General features: G+C 44.4%; 2 protein-coding genes across 3 annotated transcripts in view; one reads left to right on the forward strand and one right to left on the reverse strand.

Moving 5' to 3' along the window:
• LOC146775889 (uromodulin-like) overlaps positions 1 to 9,870 on the reverse strand; it is a 64,158-nt gene extending 54,288 nt beyond the window's left edge. Inside the window, exon 1 of the mRNA XM_085640042.1 lies at positions 9,671 to 9,870. The gene's annotated coding sequence lies outside the window, so the exon portion shown is untranslated. The remainder of the gene's footprint in view (positions 1 to 9,670) is intronic.
• Positions 9,871 to 22,603: 12,733 nt separating this feature from the next.
• The window catches only part of DRC7 (dynein regulatory complex subunit 7), a 203,212-nt gene continuing 198,591 nt past the window's right edge, over positions 22,604 to 27,224 (forward strand). Inside the window, exon 1 of one of the 2 annotated variants that reach the window (XM_085637931.1) lies at positions 22,604 to 22,702. The gene's annotated coding sequence lies outside the window, so the exon portion shown is untranslated. The remainder of the gene's footprint in view (positions 22,703 to 27,224) is intronic. The other variant, XM_085637932.1, reaches the window with a different exon arrangement.

Here is a 27,224-nt window from a genome sequence, read left to right on the forward strand (position 1 = left end):
GCGGGTGGACGGAGTCCCCCCACTTATTTTACCAGGTTTTTACCGGGTGGACGCCGTCCCCCCTGCCCAAAAGCTGGACTTCACACTTTGGCCTCTCTGGAGCGAGATCAGAGCTCATTCAGAACGTCTGTCTACCTGCATTCACTGCGGGGGGATTAAACGCAGCCTCCGCGAGATAGGGTGCAGACCACCTTTCATCTAAAGGCATATGAATACCCATGAGATTCCTGTCGTGACGTCACTTCCGGTGACAGCGTCCCCCCACTTCTTTTTTTAGGACTTGTGCCCTGTGAACGTGTTTGGTGAAGCAGCAGAAATCCATACTAACAAAGACAACACTAGATCTACAAACAAACACGATGTCCAGGAGTAAAAAGATTCCTTTATCAATCCAACTTCAACAGTGTTGTGAACGAGCATCTGTACTGCACCTCCATTGTCAAAATCACTAATTTAGTTATGACTAAACCCATTCAAGTTTTTATTAACTTGCAAAATCTGCGAAATTCAGGGGCAAAATATTGCACAATATTTGGGCAAAGACTGGTTTGAGGGGAGAAAAAAAAATCTTGCCGGACCTAGATTGAAGAAAAATGCCTAGAAGGGGGCGTTTCTTTGCCAGTCCATGGCTGCAGGTGGTAGGTGACCGTCAGACCCTGGGGGGGGGGGGGGGGGGGGGGGAGGGGAGGACAGGGCAGGTGGGGCCTCGGCACCTCTCTTGAATTTAGGTAGGTCTCTTGTTAGAATAGAAAGTTATTGTGTGGCATGAATCAAGGCGCGGGTGCAGATATCCCAGTTTGACATGGCTTAGGCTCAGTTCAGTTACATTTACACAGTCTTTCAACGACTGAGATCCTGTGTCCTTTTGGTCGGTGGAGGGAAACCGTTGACAAGCTCCTCCGATCCTTCTCACTTCTGGGAGGAGATGCGCGAACTGTAGATACAGCCCACGATCGGGGTAGGCCATATCAGGAGGGGGCAGCGGGCACTGGTGGCTGGAGTCCTTTGGTGAATGAAGGTGATGGATGCCAGCTGGGGCTCTGGGCAATCACCGGAACTGGTTCTGGGACCACTCTGCAATGAGTGCAGAAAGGCCACCATGCAGACGGTTGGGGGGGGGGGGGGGGGGGGGCGTGGCATCGCAATAGCAGCTGTAGGATGCACCTTGAAGACGCTGCGGTGACAACCACCACAGGTACACTTATTTCAGTAAGGGCGACACCACGGGCACAGTACTGGATTCTGGTGGCGATGTTCACCGCAAGACCAGTTCTTTGTCTTTGGTGGCAACGTCAACAGTTCTGATTTAGCTGGCAACGTCCACCATAGGAACAGCTTTGAACCTATGCTGATTAATCAGCCACGATCAGTCTTCATGCATGGCTGTGAAGTCTGCTGTCAAGCTGCACACCTGGACAGACTGCATCGACGGGCTGGCAGATAGCTCTCATTGGTCCTCCTTGGCTTGGTTGACGCACAGCAGTGGGATCTGGCTGCTTCTGGCAGCTTCTGGCACTTCTCAAGCAGACACTTACTGTAGGGTTGGCATTGTCTTTCACTCTCTCAGTATTAAAGTTCGCTTCCATGCACTTCAGTCAGAGGTACACCTCTTCAGCAAGGCAAGACTACAGGTGATGTGCCCTCATCTCTGCGAAGCTGGCAGGCAGGCAGACACCAGCTCTGGTTACACAGCAGTCCTCCGAGTGCACTGTGAGCACTCCGTTCCTTGGTCAAAGTACTTGGAACTGCAACAAGTGGATCAGGGGCTCCCACAACTGTACAGTTAAAGCAAACCGGGGATGTGGATTCTCCAGCTGTGTTTTCAGAACCAGTTTAGAGTGGTTCTTTTAAGCATCCTCTCTAGACTCTTCTGCCGACACAAGTCTGCGTAGAGTGATGCACCTCACAGAAGGAGCGTCTCTAGACTGAAGAACCCACAACAGAGGCACAAAGAGGCGTGTACTTTCGGCACCCAGCAGCGTATAAACAGCAACACTGACCAGTGGTAAGGAAAGATGCAGAAGGCTGGCCTCACCTAAAGGATCCTTCTCGCTCTGAACAATGGCAAATGCAGTCCCACCCTTCTTCTCCACCTGCTACTAAAAGGCAGTGCTACAGAAGACTGATCAACAGCTTCTATCAGCAACATGGCCTAAATGAATTTAAGGAACCTGGTCTCCTCTGCCCCTACGTCAGTGTCTAAGTCTCGTCCCTCCATCTTCAGGAATGTCAGCAATGCACTTCCACTGTCTGGAAAAATCACCTCCCCATCCTGTGTCCAGGAACAGGCTAAGGGCTTCCAAAATGGAGTCAATGGGCTTCTATAATGCGGACTCATTCATATACGCAATGTATGTTCCACACAGGCCACATACATTTGGGATGTCCACACTAGGGTCTGGGTTAGAGGTTAGCAGCAGCAGATTACACAAGTGGTCCGATATGCTTCCACTCTAGTGAATGATAAAAAGGTCTGGTCACCACTACAGATTCACAAAAGACAGTAAGTCACCGATGCTGCGCTACATGCTAAACCTATGACCTGTAGTCCATGTCAATCAAATGACGGGGCTCTTGTTACACCCTTTCAGGGGACAGGCAGGCCCAGAACCTTACTTATGTCAAGAGACCGGTCTAGGCATCCATGCACACACTGGATAAGCAGGAGGTTAGGACCAAAATCAAAAACCAGGATACCAGATACTCATTTGTGCACTCTGGGTAGGAGAAAGGTCAGGTATACTTTATTCGACTCTGAAAGAGTCATAAAAGATTGCACATACATACGTATTTTCATTTTAAAAAGTCCACAAATACACATACAAAATAAATTGCAGGTTATGGACAATAGTTAATGTTTACTACGACTCTTGAGAGTAGTAAACAGATAGTTTAGAATACAGTATATGATTTCAGTTGTTTCTAGGGGGAGTAAATATTCCATTGCAAATTTGTGATTTCTAATCCCTACAGCAAGTAAAAGTGGGCGAATAAACGGTTTCCTCGGGGGGTATAAAAACTACAAAATAAAATAAAGTGTGTAGTGCTTTGACATGAACGACTATGAGAAGGGCATACAGGGAGTGATGCAAACCATGAGCCTCGAGTAGGGAATGCAACTAGGTAATGATTGTTTTTGTAAAAGCAGACTAGTCAACAGAAATATCCCCCTTTCCCTCAAGTCAATTTGTAAATGGATTATTTTTGTGGCTGGGAGAAAGGCTCTAGGTGATTAGTCGAGTTACGAATAATATTATCTGCCCGCTCATGACTTTGGTAGAAAAGAGATTTGATAGAGGCGGACAAAACATTCTTTAAGGTCTCAGGGTTTGTATAATATTCTGTGACACTCATTTTAACAAAACTCATTTTGACATACCTTAACCAGGGTATGTCTAGGCTCTTATCCAGCCCCATACAGTCAGTCAGTATTGTCCAACAAAGGGCAGCCACTGGGTTCTTCCAAATTTGTATCCAAAGCAGCCGAAATTGTAATGCAACGTTGTCTTTCAGGTAACTCCTTCCTACTTCGTCATGGCAAAAGGCAACAGGGGAGCTTTGGGGCACTTGGAGAAGTCTTCTTACAAACTTGTTTTCTATTATTTGCAATGATTTACAATTTACGTGTCCCCAAACACCAGCCCCAAAGGTTACCACTGAGAGACTTTTGCTCTTGTAGATGCATAAAATCTTCTTGCCTGGTTTGTGACCCTGTCTTTTCGCAAATCTAAAAATGGCATCATTTTATTTCTGGAATTGCATAGATCTAATGTTTAAAGCATGTTTCTAATTAAAATCAGCATCAAATGGTACCCCCAGATAAGTAAAATACAAAACTTGCTTAATGTCTTCCCCCCCCCCCCCCCCCCCCCAATAAAAATGTCCTTATTTTAGAATTTGTTGGTTCCACATTTCATTATGAAAGATTTAGTGTGATTAACTATCAGGACAGCATCATCAGCATATAAAATAGTACAGGGATGGCACGTGTTTAATCTTGGGATATCCTTCCCCACCTCACAAAGTGTCTCCCAGTCCATTAATATATAATATAGGAGGAATGGGGCCAGGACACACCCCTGCCTTACCCCTATATCAGAGGGGAATTATTCTGTTAAATATCCACCGCTACTGTAACATACTAAGGCGCGTTCATGGAGCCTGCTTAACAGAGTGATCATTGCTCCATCAATCCCCATTTGTGATCCTATGGACCATCATTTGCAATGATTTAATGTGTCAAATGCACAGGTTAGGGCCCATGAAGGCTAAATGAATACTGCTACTTTAGGCTTTAGTGTACTTTTGGACAATTAATGCCAGGTTTTTAATGTTTGTTCCACAGTACCCAGTCCAGGCCGAAACCCGAACTGGTATATCAAGAGCACCTGGTGTTAGAGCACCCAAAGTGCTAATTTGGCCAAAATTACCCTGCCCAAGATTTTAACAACTATCTAGCAGGGAAATTGGGCGACAACAATAAGGCTGGGATTTATCCCCCTCTTCAAAGATTGGAACTATGATGGCTTCATGGGTAGGAGAACAAAACTGTACACCATGCGAGATATTTCCATCAACAGGTATGCCCTAATGATTAATTTTCATGCGAGATCCTGCAAAGAGATTTTTGCAAATTTGACAGAAAAAGATGCACCCTCTAACTAATGTCTTTTAATCAATAATTAAAAGTACACCTAGTGACTACTTCACAGTTGATAGCTACTCAGACTGGGGTTCAAACCCCCTGGTTTTACACCGTGTGAAAAAGCCATTGCGCAAGACACTAATGAATAAGCAAGTGCACTGCACTCATTTTCATACTACAATTAACAATAGTCTACAAATCAAATGACCGATTATGTTCAATGCACCAATTCAGCCCTAACAGCCACGCACACAACTTCAAAATCCAGATCACATTCAGCCAGCCAGTAGACTCCTCAGAAAAAGCAGATCTCATATGCACCAGCCGCACAGTGCATCAACGATCCAATGCGCCTGGCATGAACAAACCAACATTTTAGCAGGTTTAGCGGGGATTGTCTGAGCAGACTATAGGGATTCTTATTAAGACAAACTCTTATACCGTTCCCCTTTTTACCCTTTTATTGAATCTTATGCAAGTTTTTAGGTCTCGCCTGAGCCAGCGCATGCGCTGCTCTGCCAGACATTTAGTTAGGGATTTTAAAAGTCCTGCCACACGGCCTAGCGCTTGCGTTCACGTGCGCAACCGTCAGCTTTCAGCGCCCTGGCTTTCCTTTACCACGATCACCGTATCGCACACCACTCGCCAGCCTACTTTTGCCGTCGCGCGCTTCTTAAAATTTCTTTCCTGCTCGTGTTACATTGTGTGTTCATGCTCCGCTGCAGCGCCGTTTTATTATTGCATCTTCCTTCCCCTGTTGCTGCATGGTGCCACTTCAGTCGTGAGCTTTCATTTTGCGGTAAACAGTGTCTTTCGCTGCTGGTTTCACTTTGCCTGTTAACAAGTATGCACACTGTTTCTTTTAAAGATTATCTACTGTTGACTTCACGATCTGAAGGGAGATTTGCGCTTACTGCTCTTCACCAATGTGACCAGAGAGGACTTTCACTTTGAAACCTTCATATTGCATAGCACTCAGAAATGTTTAGTGTTGATAAAGTTAATCTAAGCAGAAAAGCACCAACTGTTAGGCGGTTCCCAGGCTTCGTTTGGAATGGAGAGTAATTTGCATTAATTGCTGAGGCTTTCAATCTGCCCCAATTAATTTTCTTTATTGGCCGTGGCTGGAAAAGACCAGCTGCTGTGGTCCGATCGGAGCTGCTGCGAACAGGAGGCTCTCTGCTGCTCCCCGAGTCTTTCGTTTTTAACAGACTATTTACATTTGTAAGAGCCCTTTTAAGGGATAAATGTTTGAATACCAAACCACTTTTCGAATTCACTCGCTTCTCTCCTACCCGGTGCTTTGTAGTCAGTCTTTGCTCTCTCTGCCCTCGTTTGCACCGTCGCTGCTGCCCTCCGTGGTCTTGCTGCCTCTTTTTGGGTCCCACTCCCACCCATGCACAACCATGTTCTATAACAGCACTGTCCATTTAAGCATATAAAACTAGGCCAGGTAAGTAGGAGCCCAGCGCACTGTTGGCCATATACTGAATTTCATCTGGTTTCTAATGTTTTCAAATTCCTTCCTCTCCTCTATTATTTGTGCCTTCCTGCCTCTATAACCTCTCCCTTCAGGAGGGCAGACCAGCCCCGAGGCTGCTTATCTACAGAGTAATCTCTCTCTGCTTGGACTTTTCTCTTTTATTTCTGGCAACATGGTGAATGGTTAATCAGTATTACAACTCAGGCGAGACGTGCCTGCTCTCGCATAGGATCAGTATTGGTAAACCGCTGAGAAATGCTGCTGTCAGTATGTCATGAGTACAGTAGCCCTGCAGAGACATGCGTATATTTCCAACCTATTCTTGAATTGCCGATGCTTGTATATGAGCAGTGTTAAAGTGCCAGTACTTTGATATTGCGACTATTGCATCTCAACTTACACATCCCATTGAAAGCCACACAGAATTGTGCGAACTGTCATCTAAAACAATAACAATTCTTAAGCAGGGTAGGTATTTTCAGATACACGTATTGCAATCAGGCTGCACTCCTATACTATCAATTCAGTGCCGCAAAATACATCTAAAAACGGGTTGACCAATACCGCTACTCATATATTATCGCAGCTCGGCTGAAAATGGAGACTTGCTCGTTTTAAATTTTCAAGTGGAATAGAACTCAGTAGGTTGTTCTGTTGTGATGCAAACCCAGCACCACAGAGGTGACAATAGTGTGTGCATGAACTGCAGTGCAGCATTAGCCATTATATGACAAACTCATTTTTCATTTCTCCCTGCGTTCATGTGTATGTAACCATGTGACCACGCCGGACAGACTGACAGCACGCGAGATTTGTTCCTTTGTTAGGACATGCTAGAATGGCAATCTTCTTTCTGTCCCGGGGCTTTACACCACAGCATGGATTTCACGTCCTTTTACAATATTGTCATCACCAATCTATCCCAGCCCCAGGCTCACTTTAGGGATCTTCTCAAGCTTATCCTGCATTCAGTGTTCTTTCCTAGCAAGTCCCACAGGGTGAAGCTGCTCAGATCAGTTTTGAGACAGGAGGAGTTATTCATTACTTCTTTCCGTTGCCCCTGTAGGAACTGAGTCATGTGCACAGCAAGGAAGCATAGCCTGTTTTCTGGGAGATCGCTCTATGCAGGGATGCTAGCTAGTAATTAAAAGAGTCCGCCTCTGCCAAAGAACAGATGCACAGTATGAATGTGCTCAGGCTGAACCGTAGGTGGGAGCCAAGCGTCAGACGAGCAATGCAGCATTCGCACTAAAACATAGTGATGTTGTCGAGTGCCTGATTCACACATGAAAATATTCTGTTGGGCCATATTCACAGTGTCCTCAATTTTGAAATTATATGTTACCCACCTTTTTCTTAGAATTTACCCTGGTGTAAATGTTCTTGCTTCATAATGGGTTAATACTAGTGATAGAGGGATACATTTAGAAAAAGCTTTCCAATCTCGCCGTGCCTCTTCCATTCCTATCTGCCAGTGCATGGCAGTTTTCACTCTGCCACCCTTCTGTTTTCCAAGCTGATACATCCTTACCCATATCTCTGTTCATGGTTAAATGCCAGACAGCAATGGGTGTTGTTGGACAGAGATAAGTCTCTTTTCCAATAGTCCACCTACCAAGGAATTTCATGCCCCGGGATCCTCCTGTGGCAGGGCTTTCATCCACTGTGGCCTCTCCCACATCTCTGATAAAATTCTTACTCACTCAGGCACCAGTCTCTTCGGTGGACAGGGAAATAGTCAAGTCATATACTCATGGTCACATGGCCACTATTCAACTAGATGTTCTTGTGGCTGGTGTACCCAAGAAAGATGCATTATGAACAAACATTGGCATAGCCAATAGGTCTCGCCTTTGGGACCTTATAAGTATTTATTTATGCTGCACAATATCCTTGGTGCAACAACATCAACTGTTGCATGGCTAAACACTTAGAAGGTCCTAAAGGCGAGACCTATTGGCTATGCCAATGCTGGTTATTGAAGTGTTGTATATTAATTTTAATCAATTGCTCCATATACCAAGGGTATAGCAGTGTATCTTGGACTGTTTATGTAAATGACTTTTATAATATTGGTGTATGATGAGTCTATTGTATATTTTATCTGTATAGTGTTTTTATAGCTTTTATGACACTAGTTGTTGAAATAAAGCTTATGCAACAACAACAGCTTAGACTATGTATCCACTTACCCCGACCACGCATGCAAGGATGCTACACAGCCACATCCTGGGATCCCTTGAGTCTTCTCCCACCGAAGGAGGAGCGGTTCCTTGGAGGATCACCCTTCCATTAGCCAAGGCGCTAGCCTCCGTTCTCAACGGGCTGCTTGACCTGGCCAGTGGTAGCATGCGTCAACTGCAGAGGCTCCATCGAGGGCATGGGCCATTCCTTTATCCAAGGAGTTACTTCTCCCGCCATACTATGCATGAGGGGATGGTCCACCCCACTGATCTCTAGGAGTATCCACGGCCAAGCAGATTTAGCGCTCCTAACTCAAGCACAGACTTGAATTTGACATCACATAGCCTGGCCAACTGATCAATGATCTACTCCTAACAACACATGTTAACTAAATAGTTTCCAAAATACTGTGGTTGCATAATGCAAGTTTCATTCTGGCAAACAGGCTTTCAGTTTTAATTACACATGCCAACTATGGCATGTTTAGGGCACTGAAAAGAGGGAGACATAGCATGCCTTTGCCATTACCCCAGACTGCCACCACTGTCATCATGGGACTCTTCATCTAAAAAACTCAAGTCATAGCTGCCAGGCAGCCTATGACACACTGTACATGACGTTCAGCCAATACCAATTAGCTTTCTGGGACTTGCAGTTTTGCTTCTCCCATACAGGCGTTCATCTCATGTCAGGTAAAATACTAGTGGCTGAAACACCAGGGATAACTGGCAGTGTCAAACCTGCCATGGCGCCACTCACTGGTTAGTTACACTGTGCAACTCAAGCACACATGAGTTTAACGTCTCAGAACCAAGGTAAGATTTTCTGTAATTGTATTTTTTTTTCGAATAACGCCAAGCCTTGCAAGTTTCTTTGGTTCTGGGGATCACTCTGGCCGGCATTGCTCCCTGTAGGATTGGACAGCAAACGCGGAAAAGCAAGGTCAATATTTCCTAGAACTGTTCACCTCCCCAATCAGGACATTAAAAATCGTTCAACATCAAATTCCCCCATTTTTAAGAACTGGAAGAAGGCCTCGCCGCCCCCTTCTGTGCTTAAAGTCACCATACTGCGTTAGGGTTAAAATACAGTTTGACCCTTCTCGTTTCAGAGTTTACACTTTAGATCTCCCTAAAAGTGAGATGTACGCGCTCTACTGAAACGTGCGCCCCCCTCACCCCCCTAGTGTGGGGGCTCCAGGCTGTGGAGGCGAGGGCTGGGGTACAGGCCCTCACAACCTCCCAGAGAAGAACAATGCACCTTTTAGCAATAGGAGGTAAGAGGGACAGCTTGGAACGTCTAGTGAGAAAGACAGATAACAATAAAACGACGTCACGCCTTTTCCTTGCACGTCTCACCTTTTTCAGATCTGACTGTTCCAAAAACGAACAAAAGAGCGAGGGCTGCCTTCGAGCCGCTTTTCAAGTAACTCCGCCCTGTCACCAGGTGAGGTGAATAAGTGGAGGCGGCCTCGCGCGCCTGATGGGTGCGACAGGAAGACGGTCTCTCTCGGCCCAGTACCAGCTGTTTCTTCCTCTCCTGTAAAACCTGCCTGTATAGCGCCTGCATGGTGACAGGCATTATTATGGCCGGCACACTTCTTTCCGCATTAAGTATTACACTAGCGGTTCTGCACTAGCAGCCTAACTGACGTTGCTTTTCAAAATTTTTTTTTAACAAACAGCGCTTTGCGTGTTGTGATTTTTGGGACTCGTTTTACAATGTGAAAACTGAGCCTACAAGTCCCAGAATTCCACTAGCCGATGACTAAAAGACCAGTACAAGATAAAGGTTTCCCTAACAGGAGCGAATTGCATCAATGTGTTATATCTTACCCTAGCCTCCATTACTCACACATTTCAAAAGACCCGAGCCCTCAACATGTTCCATTCGTTAATATACATTTGAACAAATGTCAATAAGTGCACTATTATCAATAGGGCTCGGCAATAGTACACTCTCTAAGCAAAAGCAGCCGTCTTGGCTGAAAATATAATTTTCCTTCTGGCTATCGAATCTTCGGTGCCACAATCGCGTCTGTTAATACTGTTAAAGTCTGTAATTCATTTTTATGTGTTTTACCTAAATTTTTTAATGGTAAATGTATTATATAGCGCTTATTACCTTGACAAGGCGCTAATGCGTTTTTTTCGGGGAGTAGCGCGCTACTCCAGGATCCAAGGTGGATTAGTGGTGGATTAGTATAGGGAAATATACATTGTTAATTAGAGCAGTGGACATGTGAGTCTGTTGGATTAAACAGAATGGAGGGACAGAGGAGGGAAGAGTCTAGGAAATGTTAGAGGTAGAAGATATCTTGAAAGAGGTATAGGATGAGGCAGAGAGTGAATTGGGAGAGTTGATTTTTTTCAACAGTGGGGGTAAAGTAATAAATATATAGATACATAAAAAGGTATACATGTATATGGAAAATAATAAAGAGAACATTGTAATATATAAAGTCCCATTATGTACATGACATGCATGGATAAATATTTAGAAACTCAGACTTTCAAGTGTTGCTGTGCATAAAGCTAATTTATTTAGTTTTATTATTTTTTGGGGGAGATTTTATGTTCTTTTTTTATTTTATTTATATTTTATATATATTTTATTAGCACGTGTTCCTAAAGTAGGTTGTCACATTTCTGAAGATCCTTCCCTGGGTTTCTTGAGACCATTCTCTCTTCATGAGAGACTTTCCTTTGAGCTCTATTCCTTTGCAAAAGATATTTGCAAGTTTATAGCTGCGAATACTTTCCAGTTTACCAATTCCTCTATCATTTGAAGTGCTGTGGCTGTATGATTAAGCATTTATTCTTTCACCAGAACTCATTATTGGGCTTTTGAACTGACACCATACTCCACTCTTAATTTAATTTAGATTAGAGAAATTCCTTTACGGAGCATGCTTGTTGCATTATTTATATTTTGACATTTTTTTTCATTTATTGTGTTTTTTTATAGCACGAACAATGACCATCAAAGTATCAGAGCACTGTACAAAGAGCTGACGAGGGTTGCTTTACAGTACGCACCAAACATTTATGATACAATCTACATAGAAATCGGAGAGTGTGGTACAAAACAATAAGATACCAAACTAACTAGTGTGAATTACAGTTATAAAAGTTCTCTTATGATTTCCTAGTAGTAAGGCTTTAACGTCCTTCTTGAAAAGCCTGAAGGAGGTATTGCTCTCATTGGGGGTGGTAGGGAGATCCAAATTTGGTGCAGATCCAGCAAAAGTGTGGCTGTGTGTTTTCCTTTTTATGAATCAGGATGGTTCTAGTATTAGGGATTTAGCACTTCTAGAATCCCTCTGCCGCCTGATAGTTTAATCCTATTTGCCATGTATTTAGGACTAGAATTGTGTAGAGCTTTGTGAGTTATGCATGCAATCTTGAGTTGGATCCTATCATCACCTCAGAGCTAGTGAGGACTCTGAGTGATGGGGAAATGCGATCATAGCTCTGTGTGCCCGTTATAAGTCTTGCTGCTGCATTTAATGTCGCTTTCATTAGAGCTAGGCTGGCTTTGGGAATACCTATGAGTGTGGCATTTCCATAATCAAGTCTTGATAGCAGTAGAGACTGGACCGCCCTTTTGAGGTCTCCAAACGGTATGAATGGTTTTCTTTTTCTTAGGAGGTGTAGCTGTAGGTTAGCGCTTCTGGTTGCTCCTTGTATGTGACCGCTCATGTTAAGATTAACGTCTAATGTGATGTCTAGAGATTTTACGGAGTCGCAGATGGTTGGGGTACTAATATTGTGTTTTACCTTGTTTTGAAATATCGACTAATGGATTATTTGAATTTGTAATACCAATGAGTGAAGGCTATTAACTTCTGAATAAAAATAACTTGAACTAATTAGAATTATTAATAAAAACCCTTTAACTCACATAAATTATCTTTATTGACTTTACAAATGTCAAAAGAATTGCTGATACTGAAGGCATGTGACAAAAGATTGCTCATTTCAAAACTCTTCATTGATGAACAAAGATCCATACAACTAGTGGTGGGAATTACTTAATTATTACACCCGAAGATAGAGACATAAAAATCCCCTGCAGTCAGTAATCATAGGTCAGACCAGTCAGAAGAGGCCAAGGTCACTTTGATAAGTCGAGCCGGACTGGTGATGTCATAGGGCTCAGGTTGCCAGGCTATCAAGTATGGGCTTAATGCAACATTTCCATGTCTTCCTTTTAACATTCACTATAGCTGTATCTACATTGAGAGACAGGAAAGCAATAACTCACCTGTAATCAAAATGCCTTTTCCATCCAAGAAACACTGATGCATTTGCCTTATCATCCCATCTAGGACACAATCTTCGTATTCAGTGAGTGTGGATTCTTCTTCAGAGTCTTCCAGCGCTGAGTCTGCCTTCTCTCCAAAAAGACGAGAGCCGTCATAGGCCATGTCCATATGCAAGGCTTGGACACCCCATGAAAAACCAGTTGTTCTCAGTCCGGCGTGGCACCGCAGAGCCCCTGATGATGAAATCACTCTACCCATTTAGTCAGTTGTGTAGAGTCCACATCATATGGTGAACTTTGCTGCGTCTCTCCCGTCAGCAATAGCTTGGGTGATTATGGCTCTAGCCTCCTCTGAGACCATAGGTAGCACTTGAGCAACCGAATCCCAGCTCATATAGAAATATTGGCTCAAAAGGCATGCGCTCTTCACTGACCACAGTGCACAGCTGGCGTAAGATAACATTCTCTTTCTAAAGGTATCCTGCCTCTTGGATTCCCTATCCAGTGGAATGGTAGGGAACGTGCTGGGGTTGATCATAGAGGTGGAAGCTTGGAGCATCAAGCTCTCCGGGGTGGGGTGCAGGGTGAGGAAACTGGGCCCCCCAGGAGCGAGGTGATGGGGGTAGGCAATCGTCCTAAACACAGGAGCCCCTGTGCAGGGCTTGGACCAAGACGCGAGTAGGACGTCAGCAATGGCTACATTTAAGGGAAGTAAAGGTTCAGAGGGGGCGACTCCTGGCTATATCACCTCTGTTAAGACTTTCGTCTAGACTGCCACTGTGCATAGCTGAAGTTCTAAGACCTCAGCCACCCTATGCACTACCATAGCCAAAGAGGCTGCCTCCTTCGTAGCCATGGCAGGAGGAGAGACCAAGCCAGTGTCAGGTGAGGTGTCTAATCCACTGGCCTCTGCCAGTTCCTCATACCAGTCATCCTCATTCTCATCTAAAGGATGCTGGTATCCATAAGAATCCTTAGATCCTATCACATTTGTATCCATCTCAAGGCCTGTAAAAAGTAAAAGGCACTTGCTCCGATTCGGACAGCATGGTCCCTGTCCGCACCAGAAACGACTTCGGGCGATATCAGTGGCCGGACTGGCCATCCGAGCAAGCGGCGGGCAATCCCCCGGGAGGCTGGAGTCCCAGGAGGCCAGTTTAAACCTCCAGGAGTGTGTTACATGTTACGCGATCCATTCCTCTACTTGAAAGAGTTGCTCTAATTCTAGCACGCATTAGCATGTCTGCACATGGGGGCTCAATTTATCATTTTTGCCAGGGCTGGGTTTTTTTAAAGATCTTTTTATTGCATAGAAAACAAAGAAAATGTGGTGACATTCAGCTGCATGTAGTGCAATAGGAAAACATAAACATACAGTGGCAAATTCCCATCTGGTCCCCGAAACCCCTACACACCCAGTCACCCCCCTCAACCATTCACAAGGTGGTAACAAAATGCAGTTGTCTTTGGCCCCAAGCCCCACTGTTGGTATCAGCGATAGGAGCACATAGCTCTCGCCGATATGCATTACATTTCCCCCATATTTTAGTCCATTTGTTTGGACAGCCCCTACTCTCATAGATCCCTCTCTCCTCCTGCATACAGCAGTCCATATCTCTCTTCCAATCGCTTAGGTGTGTTGTTAACTCAGCTCCCCAAAGTCATGCTACATTACGTTTAGCCACCATCAACCCCAGTGTGAGCCAAAGGCAGTCTAAATATTTAAGTGGCACCATTTCGCTGACGGTACCATGTCACTCCCAAGATAATCAATAACATTCTCCCAATATCTTTGGGGTGCCGGGTAGCTCCATATCGTATGAAAAAAGGTTCCTTCTTGGCTGCATTTCTCGGGGCACAGTGATGTATCTGTTTTACCCATTATGAAGAATTTTGAGCTGCACCAGGCGATATCTTGATCTAATAGCCACCTCCTGGGGGAACACCAAAGTCTCAGGCCACTCATCGTCCTCCAGGCTCTCTAAATCACGCCCCCAACTCCCTCGCAAGTGGGTTAAAGGGTCAGGGAAATTATTCAACAATTTTTTGTATGTGAGCTAGATCGCTTTCTGGGCACATGGTCATCTACTAACCTACCCTCAAGTGGGGAGGATTCAGGGATATCTTCACCTCTGGGAAATACTTTTTGGAGGGCATGACAGATTTGTAAATAGCAGTAGGTCTCCATTTGTGCCAGATGGTATTCTCTTTGTAACTCTGCAAAAGTGAGTACTTCACCCTGTTTCCACAAGTCTCCCACCCTGGACAGGCCAATGAGATCCCACTTATCAAAGCCTTCCTCCATGGACAGGGTACCAAACAGCACGGAATCCCACAAGGGCGTGGCTTGTGTAATTTTACCCCGCCAGCCCATTGTGTTCAGTGCTGTGTGCCAAAGGGTAAGAGTGACCGCTTTAGGGCTCGGGAAGAGTGTGGTGCGCGACCCCCATTAATGGCTCTTAGATAACCTCCAGGCTGCATGTTCCTCCTGTCCTTTCTACAGGCCAGTTCATCCTGCGGGAGATGAACCCAGTTGTTGATGATGATAAGTGGTGACACCAAGTAATACTTTTGTAAATCGGGGAGACACTTTGGGTATTAATATTGCTTTTCTGCATTGCACACTTTAATGCTCAATCCACCTGTGGTTACATCTGGGGTGACACTGACCCTTTGTGGTGTTTTTGGCACTATTTTTAACACCATCAAGTCGCAATGGGATTCATGCCCTTTGCCTATCACCCACTGGGTACTGATTGTTAGACTTTACCACTCTAGTTTTAACTGTGTCATGTCTTCATTATGACATTTAAAAGGGCAACGATTTGTTATTTTAGGCTGGAGACCTGGTAGCACTCTGCACTTACTGTGGGCATCAATATTGATTTATTGCATTGTGCACTTTATTGTTTAACCCACTGTTGGTGTTGTGGTATACTATTTGAAATCTGCTGTAATATTAGGGGAAAGACACAATCCCTATACTCCAGGTTTCCCCCTTTTGATACAAGCTTCAATAGGATAGCCAATTACTTCAATTCTATTAAATTCAATAAAAACTTTATTTCGGTCAGTATGACCTTAAAAGTGCAAATGACAATACAAAAAAAAAAAACGTTGAAATAAAAGACAGTTGTTTAAACAAGAGTAGGCATAACTTGGCACACATATTTGTCGATAGAGATTGCCTAACACAATTTTAGGATGTCCTCTAATCAGTTTACTTCACCAGAAAAAATGATCGCTTTGAGTATGGCAGTGGATTGGTCAGGACAGGAGGCAGTGCTCACATTTGAAAGTGCATAGTGCGAAATGAATAAATAAATTAAAAGATCAATTTATCCTAAAACATAGTCCCAGATACTACATAGAAAGGATTTAATTAAAACAATTATGGGCATTATATGTGGCAAATGTTTGTAAAAAAAAAGGATTGCCTGCCATAATTCTAAGGTGCCCTCATTTCGGGTTATTTCACCAAGAAATAATCACATCTAGTATGACAATAAATTAATCAGGGCGAGAAATAGTACTAGCATTTAAAAGTGCATAATGCATGGTAAATAAATAGTTAAAACAAATAATTGATTAAAAAGTCAGTTTCTCCAGAGGCGTGATATCGAACACTGAATACGTAACTCAGGTACAGCTCGTTATTAGACAATAGGGCCTAGGTGCAGAATGGGTCCATAGATGCATACTTTTTACAGATGGCCGGTAATATACGGGGGTCCTAAGAAGAAACCCCATTTCCTTTGTGCAGAGCCATGGTCTGTACTATTTAAGATAATTTTAAAAGTGCTCTGCGGGTGCACCACATGGAAAAAAGGAATCCTGCTACTGAGTATACTATCGGGATGCTACAGTCATGTTTCAGAATCCTGAAGACCTCAGAGCAACTCCTGGTTCCCAAGTTTCTGCAAATCTGTACCAACCAGTGCTTTCTTGCCTTATGATATACAGGGCAACTAAAAAACACGAGAAGGACTGTCTCCGCGGGGCAGTCGCATGCCGGGCATTTCAAAGCTTGCAGACCCCCCCATATGTGTGTAAAAGAGCGAAGAGGCAGGGACCCATATCTAAATTGTAGAAAAAGCTTTTTTGCAGGTGCCGGCTTGATATCATCCAAGGCCGGCTCAAAGCTATATCTAATTTCTACAAAAGCTGAGGTCAACTTGCCTATTAGGGGGTTACGGTGGGAACTGTGCTAGATTGAACTCCCTGTAGTGGACCTTTAATGATTTCCATGAAAGTGAGGAGCAGGCGAGCTCCGGGTCACCCCAGAGATCATCCCGCCCCAAACTAGCTGTCATGTGCTGTATGTACGCAAGCCACGGGAGTTTACCCGCCCACCGTAGATTCATCACCTCTTTTAGTTCCTGCCTGTATACTGTGACTCACAGACGCCGTCAATATAAAAGAGGTCTGAGATTAGATTATTTGGCGATTGCCCTTACACCCAGATCTAATCAGAGCGGGGTGAGAGGGGTGCTCTGTGGGAGGTTAAACAACTGTCTGAGAAAGTTGTTTTCTATCCGGGTGAGGCTCTCAGAACTACAATGGCCCCATAATTCAGCACCATAGAACGCCCCTCCCCTTGCTTGAACCTTATATATTTCAATAGCAGGGCTCACCGGTTTGTGGCTTGCTTGCGGAAAACGTTCATTAGGCTGCCTGACGATTGTGCCAATTTCAGAGTTGATTTTTTAATTTGCGCCCCCCAATCAATGGTCTCTGTGATGGTGATGCCGAGATAATCGAAAGAGGAAACTCTCTCTCGAGGGGTATACCGTTTAGAGTAGGATTTGCTTGGGTACTTTTAGTGATGTTAAATGCCATAAATTTGGTTTTCTGTAGATTAATTTCTAATCCTCTCTCATTACAGAACGCTTCAAATGTATTGAGTACCCTCTGGATCCCCATAGTTGATTTGGAGACTAGTAAAGTATCGTCGGCAAACATCATTGCAGGGATTCTGCGTCATGCCAATTGAGGGGCTTCAAGATCTTTCTCTGCAAGCAGAAAGTCTACTAGACCATTAATATAGAGGCTAAAAAGAGTGGGGGCAAGCACACAACCCTGTCGAACACCACGATTTATCGGAATGGGAACTGTTAGCTTTCCCTCCTTGCCAAACCTGTTTTGGGCATGATTGTCCTCGTGGTGCCGCTTTATAACTTGGGATAGGTATGGTGGAACCCCCATCTCATGAAGAACTGCCCACAGCTTTTCTCTAGGGACCAAATCAAAAGCTGACCTCAGGTCTACAAATATTAAGTAGAGGCTGCCACCCTCCAAACATACGGTCTTCAAGTGTAATATTTGTAGCCTGAGGATTTTGTCCAGTGTGGAAATTTTTTCTCGAAACCCTGCCTGTAGGGGGGTGAGTATCTTCTGTTCCTCCATCCAGATATGCAGCCTAAGCAGCTACATCCGCGCAAATTGTTTTTGCATAATGTTAATGAGGCTAATGGGCCTATAATTGGTTGGCAACAACAGCGAGACCTTTTTGTGGATGGGAATTATTTCGGCCCAGGCCCAACTGGCAGGGATCTTCATGCCTTGGAGTATGGCGTTGAATAACACCCAGAGGTATGGTGCCCATATAGTCAGTTCGCTACAAAATAAATCCCCAGGGATCTTATCTAATCCAGGGGCTTTGCCTGGGGCTATTTTAGAAAGAGCACCGCTAATCTCATTTAAAGTTATACTGGGGATTTCACCATCGTTATCATTGGAGAGCTCTGTTTGTGTCGAAAGATCAGACCCCACAGAGCATCCCTTAGTTGCCCCTTCTTCCAGTGTCTCTCCCCTTGAATAAAGGGCCTCAAAGTGATCCCGCCAGACCTCTGCATCCAGATTCGGCTCTATTGGTGGTTTCGCACCAGAGCTACCTATGTTAACAGTTTTACAGACGGTCCTCATGTCCCTAGAACTCAGAAAACCTCTCCAAGTGCCCCACTTATCAGATTCCCACCCTTTTTTGGCCTCGGTAACTGCGGCCTTATAGGCCGTTCTTGATGATTTGATTAGGGGACGGTCATTAGCCTTAATAGACAGTACCAAGGTTCTTTTGGATTTGTGGCAATGCTCGTTATACCATGGATGGGGGATCTTCCGGTTTGGCCTGTTGATTTTTGAGGGGGAAAAAAAGACTAATGTGACTTCTCCTAGTTTGACATGGTTTGTGGCGGCCATCTGGGGATCGATTCTATCCCCATTGAGGGAAATTAAGCTAGATGCAGTCAGAAGCACCGGAATCATAGCTTCATAAAGGGCGCTAAGTTTGGCTTGTGATTGACTAATATGCGACCAGCATACGCTTCTCCTGCAGTTTGAGAGTGTCAGCCTATCATCGATGGGGTTATAAGTACTTGTGATACTCCTAGGGTTAAGCTCATTGAGTTCAAGTACTAAGGCATTGTGGTCACTATCAAACCGTGATATAACTTTAAAATCGATTAGCCTGTGCCAGGATTTAGAGTCAATTAAAATGTAATCCAATAAAGAACCTCGATCGTTTCTATGGAAGGTATTATTGCAGGAAGTGTCAGATGGTGTTCTACCGTTGCAAGCTCTTAAGGAGTGATTCAGGACAAGACAGTTCATCTGCATCACCAGAGGGTACCATTTTTTAACCGGCGGACACCTAGTCTCCGGGATAGCCCAATATTGGTCCTCATTGTAAAGGCTATCATAGTGCATTCCCTCAAGTGGCTCGAACTGACAATTAAAATCCCCTCCTAGAATCACCATATGTTCATCTGCAATGGTGGCTAAAAAAATAGTTAGATCTTCCAATGTTTTTGACTCCTTACCCTGGCTAACTGGTCTAGAGTACACATTTAGAAGGACCATAGAGATATTTGAAGGGAAATACAGAATGACACACAAGATATCATTAGAAGCTGTGTCAATCTGTTTGGCCGTACAGCCTAGATGTACTCCCACCCATATACTAAGCCCTCCCGATGGTCTCCCTTTCCCCCCTGTTGTTGCAGGGATGCTTAAGGTGGCAAAGCCCAGTTTTGAAACATCCCCTCTGGCCCACGTCTCCTGAAACATGCAGATCTCATGTTGATCAATGAAAAGGCCCTAATTGGGGTCATCTATCTTACTATTCAGACCCGCTATGTTCCAAGAAAGGACCCTTGTCTTTGGGCAATTAGGGCAATACGCTTTGTTAGCCACAGTGGAGGTTAGTTGTGGTAGGGCCTTGTTTGGACCGATGTTTTCCTTCAAATCAGTCCCTCTGGTTAGTGAAGATTTTTGGTTGCCAGTCGGCACCATATCACAGCCGTCGGGGTTTGAGCCTGGGGAGCCGCTCATGCACCCGCAAGGTTCTCCTTCCTCACACGGCATGCAGGGTCCTGTTGAAAAAGCCCTTGCCCTAGTTATCAGTGGCGGGGGCCAGGGTTGGGCTTTGATGTTTAGGGCCAGAACTTCAAGTCAATTTACGCCTTCCAGGCTACTGTACCTATTTGCTAAAGGGGTGTTAAAAGTAGGTTGCCTTGGCCAATACTGAACCGGGGGAGTTAACTCCCAAATATTAGCATCACCTCTCCAGTCCGGCCCGTAGTACCTTGTATCTTGGTGGACCCTATTAAGGGGATAAAAATAACCCAGTGGGAGAACTTGGATAGTACCTAATTGTCTCCCATCGTCTCTAGATAAGACTTCTCGGGCCAAAAAAGGGTTTCTAAAATTGATCACTATACAGTCTCCATGTAAATCCTTAGGTCGCCTGCCTATCCAACCTACTCTGTGTGTGGTTAAAATCTCTTCCACCTGATCATACCTAAAGTGCCTGTAATTAGCAAGCCAGTGTACACATTTGTTCTTGAGTTCCTCACGAGTTTCATGTTGATCCCTTTTAAGTTCTGGTGTACCTGCAAGGATTAAAACATAAGGGGTTGATACAGGGGGAAGGTTAATGACTGATGGAGGGAGGTTATCCTTTGTGGCTTCTATGCATGTAAAGGCATCCGCCCCTGCCTGCTGTCTATTTGGTTGCCACTGTCTTCTAGGTTGTTGTAATAACGATGGACAGTTGGCTTGGTTGTGTGTGGTAGCAGGTGGCCTTGTGTTGCTATATCTAGTAGAAACCGCAGGTTGCTGTCTCTCGCTCGGTACTTGCAACAGGAGGTGCTCGCGGATTATGGGTTCTGGGATAGCCACTGGAATATTTTGTGGTAATCTAGTCACCTGTTCTAGCTTCAGGATCTACATTACTGAGTGTTGCCCCCTAGTGTTTAACCAGTCATTTAAAACTGAAGTCAACCTGTCAACCCTTTCTAGAAGTGGTTTAAGTTCATCCTTAACTATGTCCCTCATTTGGATCTGCAAGTCCACCACTTGCTTTGTGACCCACACAGGCTGTTCGCTTATTCCTTCTGTGCTATCAACTAAATCTCCCGACCCTGACTTCCCACTTTCTGGTGTCTCTCCTGTGGACTTCATTCTTCTTGCTGCCAGTTTAGCTTTTAGCTTAGGTGTCCCTTTTTTACCTGGTTGAGTGGGTATATCTGGCCTGGTTTGGTCAGTGTTGGTTACATCAACTATTGGTGTTCGATCCCTAGGAGAATCAGTTATCGACACCCCTGAGATTTGTGAAATATTGGGGTCGATCAATGGGGTTTCTAAATTTGGGGTCAGGGACAGACGTCTCTCTGTCCTCTCAATTTCTGTAGCCACAGCTCCTAAATCCTTTTCCAACATCCTATCAATGGAGGTCGGTTTGGTATTAGGTTTAGACATAGGTGGGGCCTGTTTCTTTTCCGCACAGATGCGTCTCCCCATTCTGCAGTATCACTAAGCCAATTACTGTGGCCTGATTTTTGCACTTTAGTTCACCCCCCTACTGGGCTTTTATAATTTTTATTTTACTGTTTTGAAAAACAATTATAACGTATGTTTCTATGTTTATGATTTTTTTAAATTAAATAATAAACTAAAATTTACTGACTGAACAGTGACTGTAAACTATTTAGGTACTCTATGTCAGTGATGCAATTTAAGTATGGGTTTACTTTTCATAACATTGATTCTGTGTTTCTGTGTTTTTTTGTTCATGGCTGTAATTCTTTATACAGTGCCTAATATAAACTAATATAAACTGGTTAACCTCCAGGTGTCCGGGTGAGTTCGGATTGTGGGTGGTTTCGCATGAGAAGGCACAATTGAAAGCTTTGGAGTTGAGGTTGAAAGTAATGAGAGTTTCTCACAGGGCCTGTCAGTCAGCAATTCAGATTACATGATCGTGCAATATTTGGCCTCTCTGCTGGGAGCACAAATCGATGGTCACATATGTGCCAATTGTATTTACCATTTTATTTGAAAGTCTGTGAAGGAGGTGCATGGTTATCGAAATCTTATCAGCGTAAAAGATAAAAAAACATGAACGGTGTGTTTACAGATAAGGTGAGAGAGAGTGGATGGGTGTGATGAAGGGAGCAAAATGAGAAAGTGCAAGCGGAAAAGCAGATTGAGATGAGGATAAAGAGGAACAAGATGATGGTTGATATATTCAGGTGGAGGATTCCAGAAAAATGTGGGGAGAAAAAGGACAGACGTGGCTAACAGAGAGCGAGAGACTTCAGAATATAGTAGTGTGAAGGGGAGAACCGGTTTTATTGAAACACCCCGCAGGCTAATAGCTCTTCCAAAGTTCCAAAGACTTTAGTAATGTTTAACTCAAAGACCAAGATTTTCAGAATTGAAACATGTTCACTTCTAATTATTCAAAACAAAATCATTGGAATTACTTATTTAGCTGATATTGCTAACAAGCATTGGCAACACCAACACATCTGACTTTTAGTGGTGTATGAATATTGTTGTGTAATAGTTCTGGATGGAAACACAGAAAACGCAGGATGAGGCATCCGAAATCCTGGTCATCGATTTTATTCGTTAAAAAAAAGAACGTAGAGCTTTTTACACACCACAGACTACACTTCCCAGCATGCGCTTTCCCGAGTCTATTGTGACGTTCTTTCCACGTCGCGCTGTGGTTGCCTTGGAGACGGCAGTATACAACCTGTGGTTCCCGGTGATGCTGATTTGGCCGGAGCCTCGATCGGCTAGGGCTAGCCACGAAAGCAACAGGGCAGGAGGAAAGGAAGGTGCGTGGTTTGGGGTTCGTAGGGGGGCCCTGTCTAAACCTAAGTAGAGTGACATCGAGGGAGGAAGGGTGTGTGCTGTGGGGTTTGTATAAGGGTCGTTTGTAAATCTAAGCTACTCGGGTAGAGGATGTGGTGTTACAGCCAGAGCAGCCGACTTTGGAATTAGAGAACACGGTTCTAGTCTTGGCGTCGCCTCCGCAAGCTGTGATTTTGGGCAGCTCACCGAATCTCCCCGTGTTTAAGAAATTAATGTGACGTTGTGCAGTGTAACTGTTGCTCATGTGAAGCGCTGCAATATCTTTAAGTGAACTTCGCGCTATATACAACTTCTAAAAATAATAGAGTGGAGGAGGAAGGGAGGGCGTGTGTTTAGCAGTTCGTGGACCTTAGAAGGGTCGTTTCTAAATCTATATCGAGTATGGAAATAGAGACTGTTTTAACCTCGAGATGCTCGGATGCAGGATGTATACCTGTGGTGGAAGCAATGTGATTTCAAGGAATCCCAAGGCCACATAGCCTTGATTTCGGCTCGTGCCTTCTCTTCCACCACCATTCCTGCTTCTTTACCGCATTCTCGCCGGTTCATTTTCATTCATGAGTTCCTCCTTGACACTGTTTTCCTTTCCCTAAGCTTCCTACCTCTTTCTCCCCTTTGTGCACTTCTCTCTCATACTCAAAATGTGTTGGTCAAAAATAACTCCAATATTGAGTGCCAGTGCCCACCACCTGCAAGCACAGGCACAAATTAAGCGCTGTTAAGAGACGTCGAGTGAGAAGGGGTTTAGTCTCCAGAAGGACGAAGATCCTGTGAAAAAACGTGCTTTTAGGGCTGCAGCTCCAAAGGTGAGACTTGACAGGGCCGAACTGGATACCAAGATCAGTCCTGACAAAAATGTCAAAGCCATCCATAGAGGATGTCCACGGAAGTGGACGAGGGTGTGGGGTAAATGGAACACATATCGTGGGAACGTGTGCACCCCTCCTCCGGAGGACTCGGACCTGGACTTGAGTGATTGAAAACTGTAACGGGAGGGCACCGGGGGACGAATATTAGTATTGCATTTTGCAGGTGGCTAAGAAATGTGGTAGAGCTCACTTTTTCACGTGTTACGTTTTATGAGGCAATGGGATAGAGAACTCAGGGTACTTTACGAAACATGATGCACTTGATTGTAATCGGCTGTGATTTGATGCTAATGTTAATAAAAATATTTAAAAAAACGTTCAAGCCAATCCCACTTTGCAAGAAGGTTTGAATGAAACGGGAGCATACTTGGGTCATTGTAGCCCATCCTGCTCTGAAAGAACCCCCCTGGCCTGCAACTTCCCGTTGAAATGTCAGTGCGGTAGAACGGCCAGTCCAGCCTTGATGTTTGCTGAAAAATGAGCGATAGAAAAGTGATGCATAATTTATTGAAGAAAACCACTTCTGTGCCCTGGTCATTTTGTAGGCCCACATGTGTGTTATAGGTTTTTTGTATTCGGTTGCCTAATATTCTTGGTGTTACCAGGAACCCACTGGTGGTCCATGCAGCAGTGTTCTGCTACGCAAATCAAGTTGATTGGGGAACAGCCAGGTTTTTAATTGTTACCGTATTGGAAGCTAAGTGCATAAAGCAGCTGGTAACACCTTCCAAAGACATGCTGTGTTATGTTATGTTACATTAACCTGATTTGTAAAGCGCGCAGCTACTCAACAGAGTACTCTGGTGCCCAGGCTAAGGGCAGCACACCAGAGAACATAGATAGACTGCCTGTGGGTAATAAAATGTTTTATCTCCTTATATGAAATTCTATGGCCAACCTTCATAGCCATGATGAAGAGGATATATTAAACCTACTTGAATCGACACCCTTAGCAATGATACCTCAAACCTTAACAAGCCCTTGATGCCAAGCACTGGACAACCATACATCCCAGTAGAATGAAAAAACTACACTCTTATCAGCACACGGTTCCACACCATAATCTTCATATCTTTGAATGTATGGTATCATTGCCATATTTAATTTCCCCTACTGAAAGGGAGAATGAAACGGAGTCACAGCTTCCTTGCTATGTAGATCACCACAGTGTACAAGAGATTCAATCACACAAAAGCTAACAGCGGCGACCATTGGTGTTGCACCTCAATCCAGTATTTCAAAATTAAATGTCCTGTGCATATCGCTTCCGGCACTTGCCGCAATTGAGTGCCACTGGAGACCATAGACAGGAAATTCTTCAAAAGGAAGGTGCACCAGGAAAGAAGTTAAATTTCGCAAAGTTAAATCCATCATCTTCATTTATTGATCATTTGTATTGTACAGATTTAAAATCCAGCCAACGTGTTTTGTTCCATGACACATAGGAACTTCATCAGGGCTTAAAAAACAATATGTCGTGATCAAAGTACTTGGAAATATTTGTCGATTTACCACCCTAGGACACCATCATATCAAGCTGTCAAATTCTTCCCGTCCACAGATGATATAAAGAGACCAAATCTTGTCCCAGCTCGAGACCAAATTCCAATAAATAGCTCCCCGCCAAGCTGCTGCTCCTCGCCGAACCTGGCGTGCCTTTAGATATGTGCTGGTGCCAGGTCTGCTCTCCTTGGCCTCACTCCCCTACATTGCTGTCCGGGGAAACTTGACTGGAGTAGACCAAGACATCCAAACTATCTCATCGAGGCCCTGTGCTGATTACCCCTACATTTCTAAATAACTCAAAACTAATGTCCCTAATCCTGTCCATTAACCCTGCCCAGCGGGCCAAACCCGACCTATTTCAGTTGGGTACGCCACATTTCTTGTTGGGAAATCTCAGACTCACAAACCTTAATATTATTGATTAAGCTACGCCCCAAGTGGTTGCTCATGGGATTGGCATGCCGATGTTTAACTCTGGGAGCGCATCATATGATTCACTGGCAGTGGAGGGGAACCTGGGATACATGCTGGTACTGATTCGCATATTTTGAGATATTTGGTGCAGATCATGGCATAGATTGGTCCGTGGGGCAGCTGGGGGGGGGGAAACAGCCATCACATCGCATGCGAAACAACGTATGCGATTACAACGCGGTCGTTACACCGATCGCGTTGTTACATCGCAGTACCATCACAACGGAAGTTGTTACAACGACTTGCTCTAGGAATAGTATAATTTACTATTCCAATACCTTAGCTACTGTTGCACACACTGGAGTTGGAATCGTAAATTATACTATCCATAAGTCCAGCGCGCACCCTAGAGCAAGTCGTTGTAACGACATGCGTTGTAATGGTACTGCGATATAACAAGGCGCTCATTGTAAGAACCGCGTTGTAATCGCATGCGATGTAAATGCCTATATTCGCTGGGGGCCATCATGTTGTTGACTAGGCTGTTAGTGGGTACCTGAGTCTTACTCTGTCATATTGGCTGGCCTGTGTGAATTCATTATGACATAGTCTGGTGAATGATGTGAGCACCTGGGCATATTAAAGCAATGACTTTCAGGCGATGGTTAATGAGCCGGACAGAGCCTGTGGCAGGTTGACTCATTGAGTTAAAGAGTCGCTGCCAACACCTGGGGGCGGATTACCATGTTGGGCGGAGGCATTCCGATGCGGTTTGTACCGGCTCTCGGAGTCTTCCAGTCAGTCGGACCCGCACCGTAGTCCCCTATGGACGGCGTTTCCGCGATCGGAATTACAATGTCGATTTCTGGCAGCCTTTCCGTGCCAGGAAAAGCTGTTGGAAAGCGACTTTAGGCGCCCCTAGCAGGGCCCCCTTGTCTCCGCGGCCTATTATTGGTGGCCAAGGAGTACCTAGGGTGCTCCCTGTAAATCCCTGCACTGTGTGGCAGGCACCATGGGGTGTCTGCCAAAGGGTGCAGGGTTTTACACACACACCCATTTCTTCATGGGAGCCTCTATTACAGCTGATTTATGGCCATAGCACAAGCTCCCATAGAGAAATGGGAGTATGTGACCGAACAGTGTTTGGTTGCATCGTAATCTGGTGGTCACAACCTCTGACTAGAGGTCCGTTGGTTGGTCCCGAGACCGCAACGGTGTTGGTCAGAGGCAACTCCGACCAACATCGTAATTTGCCCCATAGTCTTAAAATTGTGCACTTAAATCCCGTTGAGAACAACTCAGCCTCTGAGGTCAATGAGTTGGCTACCAATAATTGGGTAATGGTAGCATTCTAAAAACACAACCATTATTTTTATTAGTAGTAGTATTTGAAAACATGATGGCAATGAACAGCATTGACAATTTAAGTAAAAATGAAACATGATTTGTAAACAAAATGAGTGTACCTATTCAAACTGACTATGATACTTAGGGGCCAAGTGAATGTATTGTTAGAAAATGGCAAGCTGATGTTCTAGAGACAATTAGTTTATTCACTATAAAATAAACAACTAATCCTTGGGGATTCGTTTAGTTCATTTTGACAAACTAAGAGGATAATGTTTTGAAACACAATAAGTTTATTCCTAAAATGAAAGCCGGTATTTTTGGGACGCTAAATGTATTTTCAGAAAAT

This window comes from Triturus cristatus, chromosome 12 (assembly GCF_964204655.1).
Source record: "Triturus cristatus chromosome 12, aTriCri1.1, whole genome shotgun sequence".
NCBI lineage: Eukaryota > Metazoa > Chordata > Amphibia > Caudata > Salamandridae > Triturus > Triturus cristatus.